Consider the following 26,663-nt stretch of genomic DNA (forward strand, 5'->3'; position numbering starts at 1 on the left):
TACATACCAAACGATAGAGAATTGATCAAGGAACACGATAGTGAAGGTTTCAAGTCGATATCTCCCACCGTTTTGCCGCAATCGCCGCCGAAAGTTGAAAAAGTCTATTTTTCCGAAAATTTGACCTTTGACCGGTCAAAAGTAGGTCAAATGTTGACCTAGGACCAAAAAATATACCACCAATCGCGAGATCTCGTTGAGAGCAATCCGTTGGTTTTTTCCGCTAAGCTCTACGACCTTCCGTTTCGAAACGCCAGGGGGGGTCGTAACAACCCCCCCCCCCCCCGGTCGTTCGTGTTATGAGAAATGGCCTGGTCGTGCGAGGGTTAAAGGGACTATCCCACCTTCTGAAATGTTGTTAAAACCAGTTAAATTGTGCCCGACTTTATAGATTGGATGACCAGGAACACGGTTCTGGCATTTATTTTTCATTAAACATCTTAGGCTTCCCATATTCCAAACACAAACTTTCAAATATGTGACGTCACAGCCCAAAATTACCTCCTTCCCCAGGCCACATTACTGTCATAAAGCTGATTCTTTTTACTCTGTAGGCACCACAACAAAGTTCAGACCAAGTTTTAAGCGATTTTTCAACGAACAAACCCATTTAAATCAGAATGACTAAACGAGGTGACGTCACACTAACGGTCGCTCCATGTTGAAGATAGGGCCTTGTACAAGGCCCATTTTCAAATGAAGGGAACGAATTTCTTCAACACCAAGAGGCCGCGGGGGTTGCAACCTAGATAGATAGTGGTTTCTGAACCTCGCCGCAAACTTGGCTATCTCAACTCAAACCCCATGTTAAAGGTGGGATAGTCCCTTTAATGGAATTTGCAATGACGTCAACAAAAAGTAGACTTCAAAATGATGATAAAATATAAATAGGGTAATTCAAATATTTGTCATACTCAAACGAATATTTATTATAAGAAAAATAATATTTTCAGCTAAAGACGTCATTTTATCAGCAAAACCAACAACTCGCGTAAGAAACATTGTGTTCAGTGTTTTCAACGTCATGTGCATGAACAGTGAGCAAGGTTTACGATGCCCAATAATGTAATTCCATTGGCTTCATTGATCAGCATTTTCTGCAGTAGCGTTCACTCACATAACAATTAGCACATATAAGCGCCAATTTTACATTATATTAAAGGGACACTCCCACCTTAACATTAGTTTTGAGTTGAGATAGCCAAATTGGTGGCCATGGCTTGCAAATACCGGTTTGGGCACTCACAACATCGACAAATGCTTTAATTCGGAGATATGGAATTTCAAACTTGCAGTTTTCGGATTCTAAGGGGCTAGTGCATTGGTATGCCCCCTTAGAATTTGTGACGTCAGCGGAGATCTAACGATTTTTAAATCTTTTACTAAAACGTTTGGTAGCACGCGGTGGTATATGCTGCTTTGCGCGCAACAAATGCCGCACTTTCAAATAAAGTCGCTAGGAACAGCGGAGATCCCAAAAGTAAACAAAAGTAAAAGTCTAATATCTTGAAAACCGGTGAATATTTTTCGATGAAATTTGGTAGATATTCGTTTTCGCTCTTTCTGAACCGAGCGACATCACTTTCGTGCCAATTCATTAACTTTTTTGAAGGTGGGAGGGTCCCTTTAATGGACTTGCCGAAAATCTCCAGACCAGGAAAACATCCAATCAAACTTCATTTAGATAACATTTTATGAAGATCTACCTGTCATTTCTCTTTTGAATTTCCTGAAAGAACTACGGAACGCCTGTCTTTAATAGCTGTAAGGTGCTCTCCTAATGACGCAGGCCCATGTCGTCCCCTGTCTCCCTGTGTGTCCAAGTGCACAGAAGATGTCACACGAAGGGGCGGAGTCGGGGGCGGAGCCTGGCGCAACGACCGCCATATTTGAATTTGTTTTATTAGAATGTATTCTATATTTTTGGTTTCAGTCAATTGGTATCGATATGGTTATGATCGGTTAGCTGTTATATAAGTGATTTATCAAGAAAAAACAAATATTCTGCTTGCAATTTCGATTTAAGTACGGCCCGCGCCTAGATTCGAACGCACGATCTTTGGATTACGGCGCAAGCATCCTAACCACTACCCTACCGCGGCGGCGTGGCGGCCGGCGGAAGGGAAGCTGCGGAGGCGTGGGGGCTTTTTTACGCATTTTTGGATAAACTAATGGGTATAGTGAAAAACGCTTCTTAGATGATTGGAAGAAAAATGTCTCGGCTTTCCGATGATGCACTTACGTTTTGTGCTAGCTTTAGCAGAGTTTGTTCTACAGCGCTTCAAAAATCGCCCATTTGCATAGGACTTAAACGGGACTTCAAGACTTGCCCCCAGATGACGTCACTAGCTGACGTCACGATCAGGTAGAATCGCCGGACGACCCTACCTAATATATAGAGCCTTGCTAATGACCAGGTAAGATTGATTTGAAAGGGACATGAATGCGACATTGGTGCATTTTCTGAAGTTGTCAAGCTGATGATGCTGGAAGGAACAATTGATATAGGTACAGTCATTTGTACCAGGTGCGCAAGTTCCCTTATTTATGATTGCAAATGATAAAACCATTTCAACTTCCAGGTTTGCATAGCAATAGGCTTCACCACTTCCATTATTGCTGGGCATCCTTTGGCATTATTTTCACAGGTTAGACTGCTTGTCAGAATGTAAGTTTAAGCATTTAATGTTTCATATTTCAGTATTTAAGATTGAGCTTGAAATCTCACAGCTGTGGCCACAGCCGTAGCCGTGCTCTTGGAAATATTTGCAGCCGCCCCGCCCCATAGCCGTGGGGATGCAGCCAGCCGCGGCTGCAGCCGGCCGGTGCAGACCCAGGTGGGTGACATCACGTGACCAGAAAATGGCGGTGAGGTTCAACGATTTTTTCTTCTTCTAAAACATTATGTAAATCCTATGGATTTTTGTCAGGGTGTTGCAAGGTGCCAAAAATCTTCATTTTACTGCCGGGGACATCTAATTTTCTTCCCTATCTCATAGAAGGATGAACAGAACTACGTATTCATCCCATAAAAACAAAAATAATTTTTGATGCACCACTCGAACGATGGCACATTCCAAGGGCAAGAAGGAGCCTCAGTTTTTGTTGTTACAAATACTGCGCAAACAATACATTTATTCGATATATATTCGAAAAACCGCTTACGGCTGCTTTTTCACGCTGAGTGACGTTAGCGCATCACGTTGAAGCCAATCAGCGCATTCCGTATCTTTATGAAAGTGCACTTTGAACAGCTAATAAGGAATGTGCATTGAGTCGCCCTTTTGGCTTTTCCCGCTTTTTTTCATCGAGTTTGAGTGCTGTTGGGGCGAATAATCTCGGAGATGATTCAGTCTTACATCTAAGGAGCAAATATGCCTTTTTGTTTTGTGCCTCAATGCAGTCATTCCAGCGCCAGGTCCCAGTCCAAGTGCTCCTTCTTCCGATTGCCCCGGGACGAGGGGGAGTTGAAGAAATGGACTACACTGATGAGGTTCGTCATGCGACATTGTGATATCTCCTTTTGTTTATTATCGTGATATTGCTGCTTTTATGACTTTTTAGATATGCAACCGTCACAGGCTCACACCATTTTGCTAAGTACCTGCTTGGGTAACTTCTAGGTGATTTCAGGACAATTTTTTTTAAGTACCTTACCTATTTCTTCATTGCGCAATTACTTGTCGGGAAAATGTTTGTCCCTGCAATTCTTTGTATCCATATTTTTCAGTCGGCACGTTTCTTTGTTTCTCAAATGGTACAATACCTTTTGTTGCAGTTAATCTTACCAAAAGTACAAATTTTGGCATTAGTAGAGCAGACGTCACGCAAAGGCCTTCCAACCAAAGATAGGCGCTGTAGGTTTGTAGGTTAGGCCAGGTTAGGTTATGTTTGTTTTCCGGTAAACAGGAGATCCTGAGTTCGGATCTCGGTGGTGCCTCCAGAACAGTGGGTGAAGGCGCTACCACCACCGGCGTTTAGGTTAGAAAGAAGCATCTCCGGGTATAGCGCCTCTCCTTAGCTGGAAAACCTTCGTGTGACGTCTGCTCCACTTGTACCTACCCAAATCTCTAGGTAGGTACATTTGGTTGTAAAAATTGCTGATTTTGCTTGGTGCTTGCTGGTGTGTATTTGTAGATTGGTTGATGTAGGAAGTCTGCTGGTGTGGAGATGCTGCTCTAGCTCGTTCGTCTTTTCATTTTCAACTGTTTGTTTCCACCCTTTGCTTAGCATTGCTGAGCAGGGCCCTGTTTCACTGCACGCTGCTACCCACATAACACATTCAGGTTCAAATGGAAATGCTGACAAAATTCTGTCCAAATGGAAATGCTGGCAAAATTGTTTAGATATTTCACTGACATTTCTAAATTCTTTTGAAAATGAGCACCAATGCCCAGCTGCGTTGAGTAGGTAACTACGGCTTGCCGTGAAGCAGGGCCATGCTGTCTGATTCATTTTCTGCTAATAGAACCAACTTTATTGCTTTGCTTTTTCACAGGAGACAAGATGCAAAGCCCAATGAGCATTCAAGAGTGTGCTCTTGTCATTTTAGGAATGGCAAGAAAGAAGCTGGTCCAACCCTATTTGCTTGGAATGACTTCAAGAGAAGGTAATCTTGTTGTTGTAACTAGCCTCATACTCATCACTTGTAAACTAGAATAATTCAATAATGGTAATGCTAAGGTGAAGGTCAAATTGAATGCTAATAATTTAATCCAAACAGCTTAACATTAAATGAGCTTCAAATTTTTAAATTCCTCTCATGTTCATGCACATATTGTCTTACGTTTGTCAGTTTCGAAATTGCATCAAGTTTAGATGATCCTTGGTCAGTCTGAAATGGAAATTCATGACTTCAATCATTTCATCAGATCTCAGATGTATCACAATACTCATTATGTTGCTACTTGCTACTTGCTCAGCTTCAAGTGGCCACGGCTTGACCTTCGCGTCATCACCCTGTATTCACGACTGCGAACCTTCATTCGACTGCGACATGCGGCGGGACTCCGACGGAACGACCACATTCAGATGCTGGCGGCCCGTCAGGCTCAGAAGCCATCTACATCCTCGAAGCCTGTGGTGGCGACTAAGCGACGCTTCTTGAAAGCTAAGCAGTTTGCACGCGGAGCATCCCACCTGTGAGCGGCTTCATTGCTGCTGACGTTTCCTGACGTTGGGCTGTGCGACGCTCTTGCCGGTCGCTGTACCTGGCCGTACTGCAGCCCACCTGGGGCTGGCGGCCGCCCTGCCGTGACGGTCGCACGCCGTTGTACCTGGCCGTACTGCAGGGCTGGCGGCCACCCTGCCGTGACGGTCGCACGCCGCTGTACCTGGCCGTACTGCAGCCCACCCGGAGCTGGCGGCCGCCCTGCCGTGACGGTCGCACGCCGCTGTACCTGGCCGTACTGCAGGGCTGGCGGTCACCCTGCCGTGACGGTCGCACGCCGCTGTACCTGGCCGTACTGCAGCCCACCCGGAGCTGGCGGCCGCCCTGCCGTGACGGTCGCACGCCGCTGTACCTGGCCGTACTGCAGGGCTGGCGGCCGCCCTGCCGTGACGGTCGCACGCCGCTGCACCCGGCCGTACTGCAACCCACCCGGAGCTGGTGTCGCAGATGCCAAGCTGCGAGATGACGGGGGTGAGTCGATCTGGAGCTGATAATGTTACTTTTTATATGACGTGTATAACGTATGTGTAGTTGCAAATGTATTTCGCTTTGCGTATACTCATTTCCGGAATGTGAACGTCGGCGTGACGCTTTCGTATGGCTCTTGATGGCTCATCATAGTGACTACATTTGTGATCAATTGTTAAGAGTACACGTTATTCATTTTTGCTCTTTTCTTCACCACTCACTAACATACATGTACGACCCCTCCCCCCCTCCCCCCTGTGGCAGGTTATCGGCCGTCGTCCAAACGGTGCGCGCGGGCCCTCATCTTGTCCGACGGCGCACCCACTTCGCGACTGGCTCCGACCTCGCTTGGCGTTGGTACAAGAGCTGCCGGGAGTCGCCCTGCGTCCTCGTCGGGGAGCCGAGATTCCGGGCGGGCCGACTCCAACGTTTCCACACGATATCGCTTTGATAGCCAGGTCTGGTTTGGATTTGTGAAGGGAACAGCTTGTATAGAAACCTGCTATTTTCCATGTGATTCAGAACGTCTTTATTGCGTACCTATTGCTTGTGGTCGGTCCGATTACTGATAATCGAGTTGGGACCAGACCGATGCATAGAGTTTTAACCGTATCGTTTGCTGTCTTTTCAATGATTATTTCTGTCAGCCCCCTCCAAAGTCATATGGCAGCATGGGCGTGACTTTTCCTACTAGCCCATAGGGTTGCGTGTTAAAATGCGACTTTTCGCGCTCGATTTTCAAGGTTTCGTAGTGTGGGCATCCGCACACAAAGTATGTCAAAAGATAGCTACAACATTTTTATTTCCATTTTTGGGACGAAAAGTTCAAGCCCATCCAACCGTTTTCGAGATATTCGTCTATATATGACCCCATGTTTTTGATACATCGGAAGGTCCTGTGTTCGAATCTCGGACAGATCAAAACTTTTATCGTTAATGTGCGGCAAACCATTGCTGCAAAGTAAAGTAGGGGTGAGCGCGCTGGTGATGGAGGGTTGTAAGTTGGTATACCTGACCTTTGATTCAAGCCGGATTTTGTGGCACCAACCTCATTTTCAGGTCAGGTCAGGTCACTGACCTATGACGTCATAAGTGAACCTCTGCACGGTCTAGAAAACGTCGTAACATAGCAACTCCATCAATTCAAGGAGATCTATCGCAGGTAGATGAAACTTACAGAACTTATCAAACTCCCTTATTCTCAAAAGCGTTAACTTCGGATTTCTCCTAAGGGTCACCTAACGTCAGGTCGGTCAGGTGCTCTGGCCATTATCCCGCGCACCGACGGGGGGGGGGCGGATATCCGCCCCCCCCTGAGGTTTTTCGCGGATAGCGGGAAAACCGCGGCGCGTAGCGCCGCGAAATTTGGTATGACTATTCTCTCATCAATTTTACACATGGTGTGCAAGTTTGAACCTCCTAACTTTTAAGGTCAGGTCACCAGGTCACTTTGAATGACCCAACCTCAAGTCACTTTTTTGCAACTTTGTCACCGTGCCAGAGCTACAGTAGATGTCGGAGGCCTTTGAAAGTCGCAGGATGTTATAAGGTCATTAGTAGCTACAATTTGTATATCTCGGAATTTTGATGTCGGTGACCTAAGGTCAGGTCAATTTCGCGACCTCCCCATTATAAGTCAATGGGGGAAAAATCAACTCCCTGTTTTTACCACTAAAACGGGTCGGAATGGCCCCATATACCATACATGACTTCACATACGATCAACCTTCACTACCTTGAGGTCTGTTTTGCTGTTGGGCAGCTGTAAGGTCATGTGACGTCATCAAAGGTCACCAAAGGTTTTTTGCCAATAACTCCTTACAGGAACAAGATACAGCCGCGCGGATGGTCTCATTGTGTTCAGCTCGTCAAGACGCATCGAATGATATACATGATGACCTCGAGGTCACGTGACCTGAGGTCAACCTTTGACCTTGACCTTTCGAGGTCAACATATATATCATTCGATGCGGATTGACGAGAGGATCACGATGATGCCCTTAGTTTGTTCCTATCTCGACTACTTCGAAAGTTATTCGAGAAAAACCCTCTCCATATCTAGCGCCGCCATTTTGACTTTTTCGACCCCTGTGACGTCATCTTTGACCTGACCTGAAAATGACCTTAGTAAAAATTGTAGACCTTGTCCGTGCGTATCCGATGCCGTTTACCGCTTGTCGCTATCTTGCTTCGTTCTCGAGATCTCAGGGGGGGGCGGTCATCCGCCCCCCCCCCCGTCGGTACTAAGTTGGCGCAGACCCCCGTCGGTGCGCGGGTTATAAGCCGATGGGGGGGGGGGGATATAGAGACAGTTATTTTGGCGCTGACAGTGATCTTAGACGGAAAAGACACAAATAGACTCAGAAAGACCTTCCGAATTGAATAACGTGCAACTTGACCTCATCATGAGGTAATGACCTGACCTGACATTGGACGGAGGTCAACATCCTAAATTGACCTCACCCATAGAAAAAGCATATCATTCGACGTGGCTAAGCATCACGAACACGATGGTGTCAAAATTGCAGCTGTGATACCATTTTAGGCGACTACCGAACAATCCACTTCCTGGTATGCCAATGCTTTTATTATCTAAAGACGATGAACACTGAACATTCTCATATATGCAAACATGCCACTTTGGGTTACAGAGTAAGTGGTTCCCAATCGTACCTACTTACTATACGTTCTACACATCACACTACCGCTCGTAAGTGCAATGCAAATAAGCTTTGGCTCGTTGGAAATAAACTTTGGCATTGGAAAATGTCACGGTATTACAAAACATTGACCACAATTAGATATCAGGTATCAATATCAGTAACATTCAGCTCATCCTCAACACATCACAATCAGACGGAGAACACTACGGTAAACCTCAAAGAGGCAATGAGGCCATGGTAGGCAATGAGGCATAGCTGCGAGCAGGATCTTCGATCTGAGAAAACATGAAGATGAAATTACATGCATCACACTTGCAATAAAAACAAACTCAAGTGATACTTATCTTTGAAAAATCAGGATGAAAGAACATGAACCTATTTGAAAACATAACAAGCATTATCAGAGGAATAGTTAATGCATGGTTATTTAAAAGACCTGTTGATATTAAGGTAGTGGATTGTTAACAGGATCTTAGAATGGTCGAGAGATGTTACCTTCAGAAGGGTTTCCTTTCGTGGTCACACATTATTGATGTTAACAAATGAACACTGGGTGGTGCACACCCTGAAAGTGACAGCTTCACACAAGCTGTTGTCTATGTTGAAAACTAGGCTTCCTTCCTGTTCAGATTAAGACAGTTGATGGCACCTTTGGTTAGCTTTGTTCAAGGAAGCATTCATTTTGCCAGTGTCGGTTCAGTTCACTTCAGTTCAGTTCATTGTATCGCGCTCGGTAGGGCAGCCTGGCTACATATAGGAATCTTGAGCCAGGCACAGCGTACATGTAGTAGTGCATGTCTTGTCCTGAAAAAGGATCAGAGATATATGGCTAAGGAAGTTATGAATGGAATTGACTCAGGCTGCTCTGAGGATGATTGACCACAAAGACATGGCTATTGTGAAAGCCCTGAAATAACTTATGAACTGGTGTGTTTTGAGTGAAGTGGAATATCAAGAACAACATTAAAAAAGAAAAAGTAAAAATTGACCTAAAAATTATTTTCCATGTTTAGTTTCAATCACCTAAATCTTAAGCATTTTCATACAAACTAAAATTACCAGGAAATTGCACAATTATCACTTACATGTGGCAACAAATGCTTCTTTCTACTTACTATCCACTTTCATGGATGCAGGATGCATGTGTTTTGATTTCATTATCAAAGCAACACAGTTGTACGAGATGCTTACACAAAGCATTATGTTATATGTTGATGTTATTCAGCGAGAGCCTGGGACAGTGATATTGTATTGTTAAGTTTGTTCAAAACCAATGTCCCAAAATTTGCCAGTTTTTGGGTGGGAAATGACATCCAACTGAAATCAATTTTCCACTTTCATCTCCAATTTTCAAGAACAATTTTTCACACTGAAATAAAATTTTGGGACACTGTTCACTGTTCATAAGTCATAACACCAGCTTCATTTCTTAGTAATGATAGCTTTCAGAAGACTTCAGTCTTCCTTCATCAGCCTGTCAGGGCTCTAAAAATTCATACAAACGAGTAGTGACCAACATAGAAAAGACAATACACAAATGTCGTACGAAAGCTGCCATTGCAAACAGATAAAGCCGGTGTACGCAATCTTTGCAATACGATTATACCAAATATGCTCACAGCTAAGTCGAAAGGTGTCACCATGCATCACAATTGATAAAATTCCTTGAAACTTCTTTTTTAAAACATTGTTACGCAACAGTGAAAGAATGAGAAAGCATGAGGCTGGCCCACCACCCAGTCAAGTACAGCAGTTTGCAAATTTGCACACAGTTACTCAGAAAGGCCTTTGTTCAAACAATTCCATGCATAATGAAGAGCCAATTTTTTAATGCACACGATAGTTATTAAATACTTAGCCAGCACAATTTGTAAGTCTTGTGTATAAATATGAAGCGCAATGTATTGAAACACGAGCGCCAGCTGCGCCGCGCTTCAGCGCAGCCATATCTTAGGATAATTTTCGGTATATAGTAAAAAGCTCCCAGTTCTAGTTGTTTTTCTAGATGATATAGTATAATTCTAGTATATACTAGGAAAAACTTTGGAGTACCCGACTCTTTAGTGCCCTGATTTCTGTAATCGGTCACGAGGCGAATCCTCGTTGAGCCTAATTTGTTCTCCAGTCTGTTAAGTCTGGTTTCCTTTATTGATGACTTTGTGATGTTGATGTGCCAAACCACATGCTGCATTAGATACCTATTCAACTTGAGAGTCAAATCAAAAACAAGTGATGCTTAACAGCTATACTACGGCTGGGAACGGCCCTTTGCGCTGTTTTGTCATGTTTGGTGTCAACATTTAAAGGAAGGGTGCCACCTTTTGGACATAACGCAGTTTTTACAAGATTAGCCTCACATGAACCTAAAAACCGGCTTCACTTACCTATGCTCGAGACGGTCAGCATTGAATCCGCACGTGAAGTTATCATTTGCGAGTTTTGCTGCCAGCATTCGGGCAGGCAAAAATCTTCAGCACTATTTCCTCGTCGTGTTAAGGGTATTTTATAAAACATGAAATCAGCAAAGGTATGTATAAAAGTTATACTTTTGAAGCATGTTTTATCATTTTGAAAGGGTATATTTTTTCTTTATGGTATACACTTAAGTTTTAAAATTTTAATTGGGAAGTTTTTCTAGTAAGTTGCATGAAGGGTGAAGGGTTCCATAGATCTCTTAAGCATTGTAAAGGAAAAACCTTTACTCGACTTATTTGATGTTCTTTTGACGTATCTTACTTAGTTCAACTTACTTACTACAACTTAGTTCAAATCATGTTATCTTCTTCCTTTTTATTTGTTCATCTTTTTGTCTCAGTTGCGCCATCAATGCAAATGGCAGAATGATATGTTGCCATGACAACAGGATATGCCAGCCGTCCTAGCTGCCACATCAAACGACCTTGAGTTGTAGTGGTGATATAAACAACGATATTTTTTTTGGCCAATGTATTAAATGCAATGTTTCGGTTTTTTGTATATTGTGGACGCGCTAACCACGTCTAAAAATTCAAATAAGTAAAATAGATTCATAGAACAAAAATTTCGGAAGGTGGCACCCTTCCTTTAACGAATAGTTGCCTCACATGCCTTCCATTCTCGGCTCGTCAGCCTTCACAGCTGACAGTCGATCGTTTTGTCCTGCAGAACGGCCTACGACGTTCCACGGCGCACGCCCACCCGGAGCTGGCGGCCGCCCTGCCGTGACGGTCGCACGCCGCTGTACCTGGCCGTACTGCAGCCCACCCGGAGCTGGCGGCCGCCCTGCCGTGACGGTCGCACGCCGCTGTACCTGGCCGTACTGCAGGGCTGGCGGCCGCCCTGCCGTGACGGTCGCACGCCGCTGCACCCGGCCGTACTGCAACCCACCCGGAGCTGGTGTCGCAGATGCCAAGCTGCGAGATGACGGGGGTGAGTCGATCTGGAGCTGATGTTACTTTTTATATGACGTGTATAACGCATGTGTAGTTGCAAATGTATTTCGCTTTGCGTATACTCATTTCCGGAATGTGAACGTCGGCGTGGCGCTTTCGTATGGCTCTTGATGGCTCATCATAGTGACTACATTTGTGATCAATTGTTAAGAGTACACGTTATTCATTTCTGCTCTTTTCTTCACCACTCACTAACATACATGTACGACCCCCCCCCCCCCTGTGGCAGGTTATCGGCCGTCGTCCAAACGGTGCGCGCGGGCCCTCATCTTGTCCGACGGCGCGCCCACTTCGCGACTGGCTCCGACCTCGCTTGGCGTTGGTACAAGAGCTGCCGGGAGTCGCCCTGCGTCCTCGTCGGGGAGCCGAGATTCCGGGTGGGCCGACTCCAACGTTTCCACACGATATCGCTTTGATAGCCAGGTTTCTTTCAATGATTATTTCTGTAATCGGTCACGAGGCGAATCCTCGTTGAGCCTAATTTGTTCTCCAGTGTGCCAAGTCTGGTTTGCTTTGTTGATGACTTTGTGGTGTGAACGTGCCAAACCACATGCTGTACTATTAAAGGGTGTCAAATAAAAAAACGAGTTATGCTTAACAGCTATATAAACTACGCCTGGAGTTTGCTCTGATATGAATTGCATTTTATCATTATGACCTAGCCAAATAACTTCAAGTTCAATGTATTTACGGACAATTCCAAGTGCTGGCTTACTGTTTGGTCCGAGTCAGAATACATAAGGGCACAAGGATAAAACAGGAGCACATCATGAAATAAAAATCACTTAAAATACAGTATATGTACAGTTGCCGACCATCGTCACACAATGCAGCTAAAGCCGACGCAGAAATTCGGCGCGGGTCCCAGAGCCAGTGACGGCCGGCGACAGGCGGTTCCAGGACGAGGCTGCCCGGTACGAGAAAACCCGGCGTGACGATGACAAGCGAAAGGCGGGCAGCTCAAGAGCGCCCGCCTCCGTCGACCGGGTAGTGCGCCTAGAGACGGCAGCACGTGAGGTGAACAGAGAGCGGACTGCGGCGGGGGCGCGCGGGTCTCTCAACGCCCTGTAGACGCCGACGCTGTCACGCCGCGCCACCAGTTCGTGGACGCCGCACCAGCCCAGCGAAGCCAGGGCCGGCGAGACACGGTCATACTTGCGCACCCCCGACACAACCCGCGCCCCGAAATTGACCACCTTCTGCACACGATGAAGGTGGCACGCAGCAGCCCCGCCCCAGACTGAGAGGCAGTATAGGATGTGTGAAAAGACATGACACTGGATAAGGAGTTTAAGGGTTTCGGGGTTGAGGTGATGACGAATTTTATACAGACACAAAAGGATGGAATTGCACTTTTTGACAACATTGGAGATGTGCTTTTCCCAGGAAAGAGTAGGATCTAGGGTTACACCCAGCATCTTCACAGAAGGCGAGGGTGTTAGTACATGGTTTGGCAAGTTAAGATGGAAGGAGGAGGTTTCCTTAGGGTTCTGGGATGTGCCGACAAGGAGCAGGGTGGTCTTGGATGGGTTCATTTTCAAGGAATTGTATGTGAAGTAGGAAAGGACAGCTAGGAGGGTGTCCTCCTGTCGGGCTTTAAGGACGGACAGATTGTTAGGATGAGCGGAGTCTAGCAGCTGGGTGTCGTCGGCATAGGACACTAGACGGTGGTGTAGTTTGAGTGGTGTAGTTGGAAAGTACTTAGCATAATACGTGGCCGCTGGCTTCGTTCCCCACGCTCGACGGCTCGCCGTTTTCAATGTTCGTCTGCGCACTGTACATCTGCAGCCCAGTAATCAATAAATGGCACAGGTACTCGCTTTTTGTTTTTTGTTTTCGGAAGTAGTACGTTGGAGATGGAGACTGACTGAACCTTATTGAACTTAACACCACAAGTTGTCATCCTGACATATCTAAGTACACTTTCAACTGATATGGAACATTTTACATTACAGGTATGGTAAGATGCCCCACTTTGGTTGTAACTTGGTGGAGTCTGGTTTGCATAGATAATGCATTAAATATTGTTTTGAGCCTTACTAGTCAAGTATTTAGGTTAGTCAGTATTCAGTAACATGGCCCTCGGAAAATAGCGTTGGATTGAGTACCATTGTAAAAAAGCTTTGGCATTTGGAAGTAAAATTGCCTTGCACAATAAATAAACAAACTGCAAAGAAAACCCCTGCTTTCATTGACCAGAGAGGCATTTGTACCAAAACAGCAAACAGAGTGCATACATCCCTACATTCATTATCTTGTTGAGCAACATTACTAGGATTTTATTGCATCAGCAGTATCACAGATGATCTAGAAGATAGAGAAATTCAATCAAAGAGCAAGCAAGACAGGTGAAGAAGACCTCGCAACTCGTATCCTACGAGGTACTATTGGTCTCAAGATAAGGGCCCAGGCGACCTTAAGTATGGATGTGGTGAATACCCTCGCCCTTGCCACAACTCGAGTGGGGGTGGCGCTGGGCCGCTGAGTGGAAGGAGGGGTACACTCAGCCCGAGCTGTGGCGAGGGCAAGGGTATTCACCACATCAAAACTGCAGGTCGACTGGGCCCTTATCTTGAGACCAATAGTAGAAGGTATAAGGTACGTACTTACTTACTCCCAATCAGCAGCAATGCATCACAATAAAGCCACGTCTACAATGTGAGCCATTTTTTTACATACCTATGAAATAGTATGGACATCTGAGAAACTCGGTGCCAGGGCATTTAGTGAATTTTATAATGCTTGTATCTTCTAATAGATCGGTAAGCATCAAAGTCATTTTGAACTGCTTCAGCTTTTGGAGAACAATAAACTAGTCTTGTTTACTGATGCTACTCAGATCCAAGACAACTGAGCAGTGAATCAGTGTCATTTTTATGACATATTGTTGAAGAAATGGCAAAAAACGTGTTTGGCTACTAAATCATCCCAATGATAATTTGAATTGCACTATTCAAACTTGCGCCAGCATTTTTTTAATAAAAGCAAGGACACAATTGTGTTATAAATAAGGGCGTCAGCATCAGTATCAGTATCAGTATCAGTGTACAATACAATACAAAATACATCAGCATGGGGCGTCTTACCTATTGTAGGCTTTTTACACGGTTTTCCCCCAAAGTATTAGTTAATTTTACTTGATCTGGAGCCACATCAACATACCCTAATAGTAATGCCACATAAATATTGCCTAAATGCAATGCCATCTATCCTAAATGTCTCTACGGCGCCAACGGCGCCGGCACCAAGGTTATTCCTTTTCGTCCGAGCGCTACACGGGGTTGGGAAAAGTTTCGCATGGGGTGCCAATTGAAAGAAAATGTCACGTGACTGGCGTCCCAACCTTATCTGTAAGAATCTTGTGCAGACCTCTAATTGGCGCCCAGCGAGGCCTTTGACAGTCTAGGCACTAGGCAGAGAGCGGCGTCGGCGCCAGCAGCAATATCCGTATTCCGTAACGGAGCGCGAGCCTCCACCGCGTTCGGCGTCTTATTTTTTTTTTTTATAAATTTAGTCCGAACTTTTTGATAGGAAGGATTCACAAGGACAGAGCCGCATATTTACGTCTGGACAACGAGTTGCGGGGAAAAGTGCTGATTTTGTTGCAGTTTTAGGAGCCGAAGATTAGGCTGGATTTTTGGGTTACTTTTTCGTTCCGATTCATGTATTTCATAGTGTTTGGTTTTTGAATATTTTAGTTCTTTCAGATAGATATTACTTACATTACAACTTTTGTAAACGTTTCATTTTTTATAAACCGACGTTCAGAGTCCTAAAAATACATCAGCACTACAATCATTGTAAACAAACAAATGCAGAGCACCACTTGGCTCTGTTCCAAGGCCATTTTTTAGTTTATCTGGTGGTTTTCTTACTCTTGTACGTCGTTCTGTTGGATGTTTTGAATCCCTTAAGATTGACTTAAGATTGACTTATCAATATCGATATCAAGTTGAACAAGTTATGAAACTTTGGTTGAGAAACGCAAGTTGATCGGGCTCATATATCAGCAAGAAAAAGTAAAATTAAAAGAGCTTATTGGCCAATAACAAGCTATAATATTGCAGACCTTGGAGCAATACTGAAGAGCATGCTGAGCAGGATCATGCCAGAAAATGTTGACTTATGAGTGCATGCCCCATATTGATGTATTGGTATGAATATTGAATGATAACTTACAACAGCAAGATAAATTAGTGCTAACTATCAAGTTAAAAATCTAGAATGAATGGACTTGGGCAGTATTACTATGCTTAGATGCTATGCAGATTGTAATGTGCATCAGGTACTCAGTGTCTGGCAAATGAAACATGCGATCATTCCATTGCTACTGGAGGAGAAAGCTTGGATCACTATATCCACTTTATGTTGATTTTGATGTTAATCATCACTGTATTTCTTGAAAAAAGGATTGTAGTAAAATATTCATTGTGACAATCCATGCAACGATGTGATCATATAATGTGTTCATAGTCATTCGTGATAGTGATTATTGGTCCAATATACACTGTAAAAAAATCTTACAAGCCCCTTGTAGGAAAACCGCTGGCGCAAAAATGAGCATGCAGCGACGTATAAAAATCGCCTCATATTTAGCTAGTAAGAGGGTACAAGCTTGTTTCGTTAGTAACTGACAAGCCCACGCCTCATAAACCGAGCACCCCCGTGTCAGCCCCTCGTTTCGTTATTCGGTACCTCGTTTGAAAACGAGGGCAAAACCAGCAGATCGGTACGCCGATCAGGCTCCTTAGCAGGACTCGCCTGGTAACCCAACCAGCTAGCGCCTGCTATTGCTGCCCAGTAGTAATACTAGCTCAATTGCGTCACCCCCCCCCCCTTCTCCCCAGCCGCCCCTCCGACAGCCACGACAGCGTGCCAGCCACGTTACAAAAAAAAAACATACACAAAAATAACGTTTATTACTTATTAGCATACGATACAAAATATCTAAAATATACATATTACAATATCATAGTGGAGTGGTGCAAAAGCTGATTCGAGTCACCACCAATAACATTCACAAAATAATACGGTTGCATGAGACACGATCGGGCACTTCCACGGGCTCTGACGCAACGGCACTTACAACAGGCGAGTGAGCAAGTTGATCCTGCCATGTCAGGTACATTGTGCACTGTGCAGTCCATCAAATATTTGCCATACTTCGCCGGATTCAAGCAAGTATTTTTTTTCTGGGCGAGGCTTACCAACAGAAATATCGCTGGCTTCCGGTATACCTTCATGCCTCAGTCTCCCACAACTTTAAGCAGCTCTGCAAACAGAAAAGAAAATTAACTGCTGATTTTAAAATATCAGTGAGGATGGCTTCCTATTATCTATATCAACTGACTTTTGTATAAGATAAATCAAGGTGAGGCAATATGTGTAGCTTACACATTTGGAAAAAAGGCTAGACAGCAACTGAAAGAAAGTCCGTCTTCCAATAGTCGGAATTCAAACCAAACAGTGGCCCACAACGGTCAAGGGATGAATTCTATGACGCAACATGTGTTCAGAATATTACAAAATAAATAAAATGTCGCCCATTGCTACGTAAATATCATACAATATAACGTACCTTCGAAATATCCCAGTCCGAGAACTTCACAACGCACCGTGCCACAACACAACCGCACCAACCGCCGGCAGCCGCAGAACTGAACAATGGCGGCCGGAAATGACGGCCCCGCGCCGGAAGTGAAGGACGCGTTTTAGAAGCAGTCTCAGACTCGTCGCTGCTCACCGTAGCAGGAATTTATGAGGCACTACCGAATCAAAGTCGTTTCGCCTCATTCGGCAACACGAAAACCCTACCAGGACTAGTCCGATGATGAGTTTCCGACTAGGTGGCGTGTGCGCAGGATTATATTTAAAGCACGTGCAGGGCGGTGCCTCATTAGCCGACATAATAATGATATGACACGATAATGAAACACGCATGTAACTAGCATGCAACAAGCTTCTGGCGGATTTACTTACCTATGAGACTATGTGTAGCTAGTTTTCCGACACAGCGCGAAATCTGTTGATAAGCAGGAAGGAGTGTTAGGGAAGCATTTAAGTTATTAGGTTACCGTTTGTAACCAATTGTTTCACGAGGCCACTCTTTAACTAACAACTCTCAGGCTGATAATGTCCCTATATATAACAGCAAGGTACAATGGACGACCGTGTAACCCACTCCTTGTCATAGAATTGGCTCGTGACATTTTTTTACAGTGTACAATGGCAAAGCTCTCAGTCTCAGTGTTCCTTCCTGTGGATGGCCAGTAGTGACTCAGAGCTTAGAAGTATTACTTTTCTTCACAGGGCTGGGATAAAAGTACTGAGGGTAATCTTCCACCAAGGAACTCTACTTTGACATGGTATGAGATGTAGGCACAAGTAGGTAGGTGGTTAGTTCCTATAGTCAGTAGTTGTGTAGGTTTAGTCGGGTTAGCTTAGATTAATTGTTAGTTTTTTAATTTGCCAAGTGTCCATAAAAATGTGACCTGAGCAATGAGCATACCTGACTATCCTGACAGCTGACCTAACCTCAATCATTACACATATTTGCAGCCTACCCAAGACCAGCATAGCATTAGCACCCAGTTATAGGTAGGTACTCACCCTAACTCAATCTTACCTGCTAACCTTCAACTTGCCAAAAGTTAGCTCACATTGCCAAGCTGCATTCAGGGAAACAGTCAACTGAGGAACTGGCTCATTGGGTGGCTGGTGTGAGTCTGTGCATTTAAAGTGTTTATTCTCTGAAGCTGCCCTGCACTGCTGTATGTCATGTTAGATGCTCAGAAAATGTGGGAAATGATTACTAAGGGGTGAGACTAAATGCTTACTTCGAAATCTAAGCTGTGTTGCGGTATTGGCGGTTATGTGCGGCGTGTATGCCGCATGATTAGTAAGCGGCGACCACTAAATTAAAGACTTAAACGCTCCAACCTGTTTTCAATGAATAACACTGCATACCAAAAATGCCAATCACTCTCGTCATAAGATATTTAGATTTAAATAACTAAGTTATCTGCATCATCATTTTGAACCAAATTAATGCCTTCAACTTAGTAGGTACTCACTCATTCCTTCCTTCGTTGGCTCCAAACAGTCTTTCGATTGTCTGGAAATCGTATGCCAAATCCCGCACCTGTATAATACGACTGGTGCATATATAAAGGCCGATGTAAGAATTTCAATAGGCTCTCGCATGCGATTTCCTGGCTACCCAAAAAGTCTGTTTCAGTCATGCTATCAAAACATGGTATGTCAGCCCTGTCACCAGCTTATGACTGCTCTACTTGCAGTGCCCCTGACCGTCACCGACTCCCTTCCCTCCTTAAAAGCCTAGTTTCCCACCATCATCTCTACTAGATTTAGGTGATGCTCCGACAAATTCACAAACAAGACCGAACTTGTTCGGAGTTCGGACTGTGAGTTAACCCTCGCCCTTTAGGGGGGGGGGGGGTCGAACGGACTCCCCTCGGTTTTTTCGCGAATAACTCGCGTAAAAAGCGGCCGATCACGACGTATCGTTTAGTACCCTCGCGTTGATCAATTTTACACCTACCCTGAAAATTTCATGACCCTGACGCAAATAACCTTTGACCTGTGACCTACTTTTCGAGACCATGTTTGGCCGGAACCGCGATTCAGCGTATGTCGGCTCGCATTAGCAGCGCGTTTGCAGTCTTTTCGTGGTTTCAAGCGTTCAAACATGTGATATGATGTTGCCCCCATGCATTAGGGTGGGTGTCAAGGTCACCTGAAGGTCAGGTCAGGTCATTGACCTTTGGTGACCTCGGTTCACTTTTTCGAGTTTGACATGTTTCTAGGCCAGTTTTTCGAGCTGAATTCGAATTTAGCAACCACATGAACGTTTACAAAGTAGTTTTGGTGCCTTCGTAACATGTTACGAGGCTGTCAGAGGCGGTTGACACCTACTACAAATACCCGGCAGGACCTCTACTGGTTGACCTGACCTGACCTGACCCGACCTGGCCTAAATGAATGAAGACATCATCTGTGATCAAAACTAGCGTGATATTCGTGATCAGCACCCCGGAAAACCCCATAGCAGCCACACTACGACGTTCTAACAGGTCCCAATTTTCCGCCTTTTGGGTCATTGACCTGACCTGGAAGGTCAACCGATGACCTAGGACCTTAAAATTGGGTATCATCGGCTTTCTCTCGTCACGGGCAACACGCTCGTTTTTTCCGCGAAGCTCTAGCTTGATCAGGAGCGAAACGGCAAGGGGTTATACCTTATGCGTTCGCGGCTGGAAAACACCAATACGGGCGAGGGTCAAGTTGAAAGTATTAATTTGGTTCAAAACGATGATGTAGATAAGTTAGTTATTTAAATCTAAATATCCTCTGACGAGAGCGATGGACATTTTTGGTATGCAGTGTTATCCATTGAAAACAGGTCAAAGCTATTGAGTTTTTAATTTAGTGGTCGCAGCTTACCTACTAATCATGCGGCATACACGCCGCACATAACCGCCAATGCCGCAACGCAGCTTAGATTTCGAAGTAAGCATTTAGTCTCACCACCCTTACTAAGCTACTTTAGTGCTTTGTTAAAGGGACTATCCCACCTTCTAAAATGTTGTTAAAACCAGTTAAATTGTGCCCGACTTTATAGATTGGATGACCAGGAACACGGTTCTGGCATTTATTTTTCATTAAACATCTTAGGCTTCCCATATTCCAAACACAAACTTTCAAATATGTGACGTCACAGCCCAAAATTACCTCCTTCCCCAGGCCACATTACTGTCATAAAGCTGATTCTTTTTACTCTGTAGGCACCACAACAAAGTTCAGACCAAGTTTTAAGCGATTTTTCAACGAACAAACCCATTTAAATCAGAATGACTAAGCGAGGTGACGTCACACTAACGGTCGCTCCATGTTGAAGATAGGGCCTTGTACAAGGCCCATTTTCAAATGAAGGGAACGAATTTCTTCAACACCAAGAGGCCGCGGGGGTTGCAACCTAGATAGATAGTGGTTTCTGAACCTCGCCGCAAACTTGGCTATCTCAACTCAAACCCCATGTTAAAGGTGGGATAGTCCCTTTAATGCTCGAGACATGAACAAGTACTGATCCTGCAGGGTACAGCTATGAGTTAGGTGCTAGGTGAGTATGTTATGTGAATGTGCTGTTCCCTGTTTGACCATAGTAAGTATACAAACAAGCACAGGGTCACAGTTATATTCAATCTCCACATAAACATACAACAAAAACGGCCATATAGCCTAACTCCGAAGTCCGAACACACCACAGATAACTTAAGCCTTTGCAGGCACAACAATGTTTTGAATAACAGGACAGGTATACAATATATCCTCTGTCCTTGGGGGATCTTGCTGCCAAGTTGAGGTACGATAACTGAACTTCAGGATTGATCAACCTTTTCTTAGCCACTGCTTATATACGAGAAAGACCAAATGCTTGTTTGTTATGATTTACAGGACATGTATATGTTGCAGGCACTTTAGAAAATCAGTCATTTTGTAAAATGCCTAGGCGTTTTGCAAAATGCCTGATTTTCCAGGCTTTTTGCAAAAAGCCTAGGCATTTTACAAAATGACTGACTCTCCAGTCATTTTGCAAAATGCCTAGGCATTTTACAAAATACCTACCGTAAAGTGGGGCTATTTGAGAAAGTGGGGCTATTTGAGACAGTGAGGTAGTGGTTTAGTAAAATAGCTGTAAAATGAAAACCGTTTGATATTTTTTTCGTCATTTTTGCTGAGGCTGATGTGGAATTTAACAGTGAATGACCTGAATAAGCTTTTTGAAAATTTCGAAAAGTTTTAAAAGAAATTTGGCATAAAACACGAAATACAGAAAACGCACAATTTAAGTGGCTCGAAAAGGGCCCCTACCTGCAGCTTAGCATAGTTGAAATTTTAGCAGCTTCGGCACGGCATCTATCGTTACTACCGTTTTACTTATAGGCTAAGCACATTTTCCATGAAAATATTTTACATTGTTAACGTTACTGCCGATTGCGTAACCCATTGTCTGAGAATCCCGATGATGCCCACCTGGTCAAACAACCGATATGCCAAATAGCTGATGATAATGGTGATGCGATTGCACCCGAGAAGACTTACCACCGTCTATTTGAAGTGCATCGAACGATCGACATGAGCAACACCCGTGAATCGGTCGTGGTCATAAACGTGCAGTGGGTTCATGTAAGTACCAAAAGTACCTACTAGGTACTTTTAGCAGCAAGCAATATTTACATGTTCGTAGTGTAACATAATCACCCTTTAGCTCGTGACCAGACTAGTTATTCTGATGAATATGTGCTTAAAATGTGCTTCATCAGTTACTGACTAAAGGCCGCCCCACACTGGACCTCGCATGCGGGTTGCGAGTTTGCGGGTTGCGAGTTTGGGGGCATAATACTAATTCATAGAGTGATTAGACCGTTCTTTATGGCAACTTCATGGATGCAGTGAAGCCGGTACACCTTCAGAAAATTACAAATAGTCGCAATACCAGCGCAACGAACCAAAATTCGGCTCCAACGAAAAACCCGCAAACCTCGCAGAACTCGCAAACCTCGCAGCGAGTAAAATCGAAAGTTGACTAAAAATCAACTATTGGAATGCGATGCAAGGTCGCTCGCAAGCTAAAAACATGCAGACTCGCCTGTTAGATGGTAGTGTGGGTCACTCAGCTTAGATTATATGATTTGAGCTTGAATAAACCCGAAAACCCAAAAACTCGCAACCCGCATGCGAGTTCCAGTGTGGGGCGGCCTTTAGTCGACAATCAGCACATCTCTGCCTTGGCCCTTGGTTGACCAAAAACACCTATGAAGATTACTTAACATATGAACGCACTGTTAGGTAAGCCTATGCAAGTACTTGATGTGGTAGGGTAACCGGCTAATTGATACAGCATGCAGCGATCGAGGAAAATCGGCATAAAATCAAAACCGCTTAACATTTTTCTGTTATTTTTTCGCATGAAGATGTGCAATTGAACAAGGAATCATGCAGATTATTCACTTAAATGTTTTAGGAAACCTTTTAGCTCGTTCAATTCATTACAGTGTGCTTCGTAAGGTAGCGAGCCTGTCTCAAATAGCTCCACCGACTTTCAGTATGTATGTTTTCACGCCACCAGGGTTATATACCAAAACTTTTTTTCAAAATTTTACTGTCCTTGACTTTGAAATGGTCCTTAATGATCATTCTGTCATTTTGAAAGTTTAGGGTTACATCATATTATGATAGCCTTAGCATATAGTGATGCAATTTTTACCCTACCGAAATGGAGCATCCTACGAAAAAGGAAAAGATTGAATACAAAGGAAAAAAACTGTCTTTGCAAAAATAATTTTTGTCAGAATGATCAAAATTTAATTTCCAATCGCATGGCGTTTAAAAATTATATCTAGCGTGATCGATTTTCTTCAATTTCTTCGTAGCTGGGGGGATCCAGAGCGTCGTAAGCCTCGTCGCAGCTGCGACGTGTCGCAAGTTGTGTAGTAAGTCGTTTTTGGAGGGATCAATTGATGTGTAGCGTTACTTAAGAAGTAAAGTCTATCGCAAAGTGCCTGATTTACGACACAACTTACGAATTTGAAATAGCAGTCGTAAGTTGTGTCGCAAGTTGATGTGGCCTTGAGGGAGAGGTCACAGGTCACAGGTCATTGGGGTCATGGTCACGAAATTTGCATGGTACGTGGAAAATTGTTAAAACTTGAGATCCTGAAAATTTCGTTGCAATCCGTTGCCGCTAACGCGAGTTATAAAGCAAGAACCAACGGTTCGTCTATGAGGCCTCAATCCGCGCCAGCGAGAGTGTTGAACATGGTGCATAATATGTTATATTCACATTTATTGGGGTATTCATTGATATGAAGTAGCCTAACACCATTCCAGCAACTACTGGCGAATCCAGAAAGGCGGTCTTGGACGTTGCGAGAGGCATCCCCCAAAAGATTCTCCAAATTCTAAAAGCGATGTGTCCCAGATGACCCCATGACCTCGAATTGATCTCTGTGATGACCCCAAGTTGACCTCTGTGACCTGACGTGTTCCAGATGACCTCCAATTGAGCTTTGTGATGACCCCAAGTTGACCTCTGTAACCTGACGTGTCCCAGATGACCTTCGTGACCTCCAATAGAGCTCTGTGATGACCCCAAGTTGACCTCTGTGACTTGACGTGTCCCAGATGACCTCCGTGACCTCCAATTGAGCTCTTTGATGACCTCAAGCTGACCTCTGTGACCTGGCGTGTCCCAGATGACCCCCAATTGAGCTCTGTGATGACCCCGAGTTGACCTCTGTAACTTGACGTGCCCCCAAGTTGCCTTCTGTGACCTGACGTGTCTCAGATTACTTCTGTGGTCTCCAATTGAGCTCTGTGATGACCCCAAGTTGACCTCCGTGACCTGAAGTGTCCCAGATGACCTCTGTAACTTCCAATTGTGACCTCAATCTCCAACTCTACTAACTCTCTGTGACCTCATACTCTCTTAACTCATTTCTTCTAAAGCATCGCTTCTAGATGCCCTATAGCGCCACAAATCTTCTGTGATCGATCCCAAAATTCATGGCAACTCACGTGAGCGTTAGCAACCACAAGTCACCCAGTTGAGACAAAGCTTCAGAATCAGAGAACATGCTTGAACTGGCTGTCTCATAAGCTCGCAAACCAGAAGGACGAATGTTCCTTTATGCTTGATAGAGTTTTCGACCCTACTGACGCTTACTACGGGATCAGCTGATCGTGTAGCCTTTTAAATTCTCGAGTAAAGCGGGTATTTAAACCTTGTCGCAGCTACGTTCTGTCGTATCCTCCGACAAACCCCTCTTTCCTCAACATCCCTCCTTTTTCGCTACGACACAACTTGCGACGGGACATGTGTCGTAACTTGCGACGTGTCGTAGATGGACTTGCGACGCCCTGGATCCCCCCGGCCTAAAACTGTCTCAAATAGCCCCACCCTTTGGGGCTATTTGAGACAGGCTTTAACTAACAAAATATCCTTAATCATTATTACTAGCTGAACCAAAATGCACCTATATGAAAGAGCTCACAGGGAACTACATTTTTGCAATTTACATGCTATAAGAAATATGAACCGTCTTAAAGGGAGAGGCCAAAAACTGTAAAATCCGTTTCAAATAGCCCCACTTTACGGTAGCCATTTTACAAAATGACTGAGCAGCGTGTTGTAGATACGAGTACCTAATTATATACGTTTTGGTAGCGTGTAGGACTAGGTGAACCGAGGAGTCCAGCATTATGACCAGAGGAGTCCAGCAGTGGGAAGTCCATACCTACCTCTATTTTGATAAGTGCAGGCCCGCGACATTTCCAACCCCCACGTCAGCGACGCTGCTGGATTTAAAATGATCGATCTGGAGCGTCAACAAACGACTGACCCTATGCCGGCCTGTATCTGTAAAACTATTAGAGGTCGCGAGGATTCGATCCCACACACTTAGGCGTTGTGTCTTCTGAAACCAACGCTCTCGTCCTACGCGAAGCGACCTGATGATTCTCCCGATGTGGAGCTTGATATTTTTAACTGGGACCATGCAAGTAGGTACTCAAAGCTGTCAAACAAAGACACAATCAAACAAAGACTACACTCATTCGCTTACATGTAATTGTACATCAGTGGTCGGCAGGTCCTCCGGGGTCGTGCCCCCTTTTTTGGCACCAGGCAGCGCCATTACCCCTACCTGCCAGGCCCCATTGGTGATACAACCAAGGTTAGTGAAATTCCATACTTTTCCGCGACTCTTTCATGAGTACCATATCTGCGAGAAACCACAGCCCCCCCCCCTGCGGTTTCTTGCAAATATCTCAAAAACGTTGAGCACCACCATTTTGTCACATTTTGTCATAATCTTTTTCTGCACATGTTGTGAAAATTTCAGACCAAAGTCGCTCAAAGTCAGGTCACCAGATCACGTCAAGTGACCTCACCTCAGTAAAGACTGTAACGCCTGTTGTAGCTATACATAGTGACAGATCTCTTTCAAACTTTCAGGAATTGATAATTACAGGGGCGCGGGAACTACTTTCCGACTGGGGGGGCACACCATAATAGAGATTAACCTAGGGTACCCCCAAATCTAGTTTTCTCACCGGTTTTAGGCCACTTATTTTTCACCCCTCGGCTTTTTCAACAAAAAAAGAAAACATTTGCAAAAAAAGTGTGGTATTCCGTCTCAAAGCTGTGGGGGCACCGCCCCCACGGCCCCAGAGTTGGGGGGGGGGCAAGCTGCCCCCACTGCCCCCCCGGCTCCCGCGCCTATGTTGATAAAGGCAACAACATGTACAAAATTTGTACCTCGGAGATTTAATGTCTGTGACCCAAGGTCAGCTCGCTTTCACGCCCTCTCTCGTTATCAATGGGAGAGGTCGCAAAGTCAATGGTAGAAATTGAAAGACGCCTCTTTTGGACGAGTGTCATTCCTAACACAGTGAAGCAATGAATCACAAGTAAACATGACCACTGAACCGGAAAACTACACCCGCCATGCATGTTCCCATGAGGTCATTTCAGGTCGTCAACGGTATCATAGTTTTTCGCATATAACTTTTGATAAAGGCATGCCAGAGCGATGAAAATGCCTTAGATGTGTTTAGCTCGACTACACGGATCACCTGATGTGCAACAAGACCTTCGATGCTTCTCGACGGGAGGAGCACGATGCTGATAAAAGTGCGCTCTTGCAAGTTCTGAATGAAACGCTATTGAAGAAAAACTAGCAGCAAACAACGTACATTTTATCAGCAAACAACGTACATTTTAGCAGTTTTTGTCTCCTGAAGGCTAAATCGTTATTCTTAGGTTAAATCTGGGGGCGTCATCAGAAAGAACGTTTTTCGCCAATAACTTCTAAACGCGTTACGCCAGCGACGTCAAACTTTCAGTACCTT

At 44.5% G+C, this 26,663-nt stretch overlaps 2 long non-coding RNA genes across 3 annotated transcripts; one reads left to right on the forward strand and one right to left on the reverse strand.

Moving 5' to 3' along the window:
* Positions 1-3,305: 3,305 nt before the first annotated feature.
* On the forward strand, positions 3,306-12,345 carry LOC122377646. Of its 2 annotated transcripts, XR_006255894.1 has the most exons (5): positions 3,306-3,493; positions 4,499-4,609; positions 5,903-6,096; positions 11,446-11,709; positions 11,962-12,345. It is a non-coding gene; the product is annotated as an uncharacterized LOC122377646 (long non-coding RNA). The 2 variants fall into 2 exon arrangements; XR_006255893.1 differs by lacking the exons at positions 3,306-3,493; positions 4,499-4,609 and adding an exon at positions 5,425-5,641.
* On the reverse strand, positions 8,204-8,993 carry LOC122377651. The gene is made up of 2 exons (XR_006255895.1): positions 8,797-8,993; positions 8,204-8,576 (listed from the first exon to the last, which is right to left on the reverse strand). It is a non-coding gene; the product is annotated as an uncharacterized LOC122377651 (long non-coding RNA).
* Positions 12,346-26,663: the final 14,318 nt, after the last annotated feature.

This window comes from Amphibalanus amphitrite, unplaced genomic scaffold (genome assembly GCF_019059575.1).
Source record: "Amphibalanus amphitrite isolate SeventyFive unplaced genomic scaffold, NRLGWU_Aamphi_draft 000006F_arrow, whole genome shotgun sequence".
Lineage (NCBI taxonomy): Eukaryota > Metazoa > Arthropoda > Thecostraca > Balanomorpha > Balanidae > Amphibalanus > Amphibalanus amphitrite.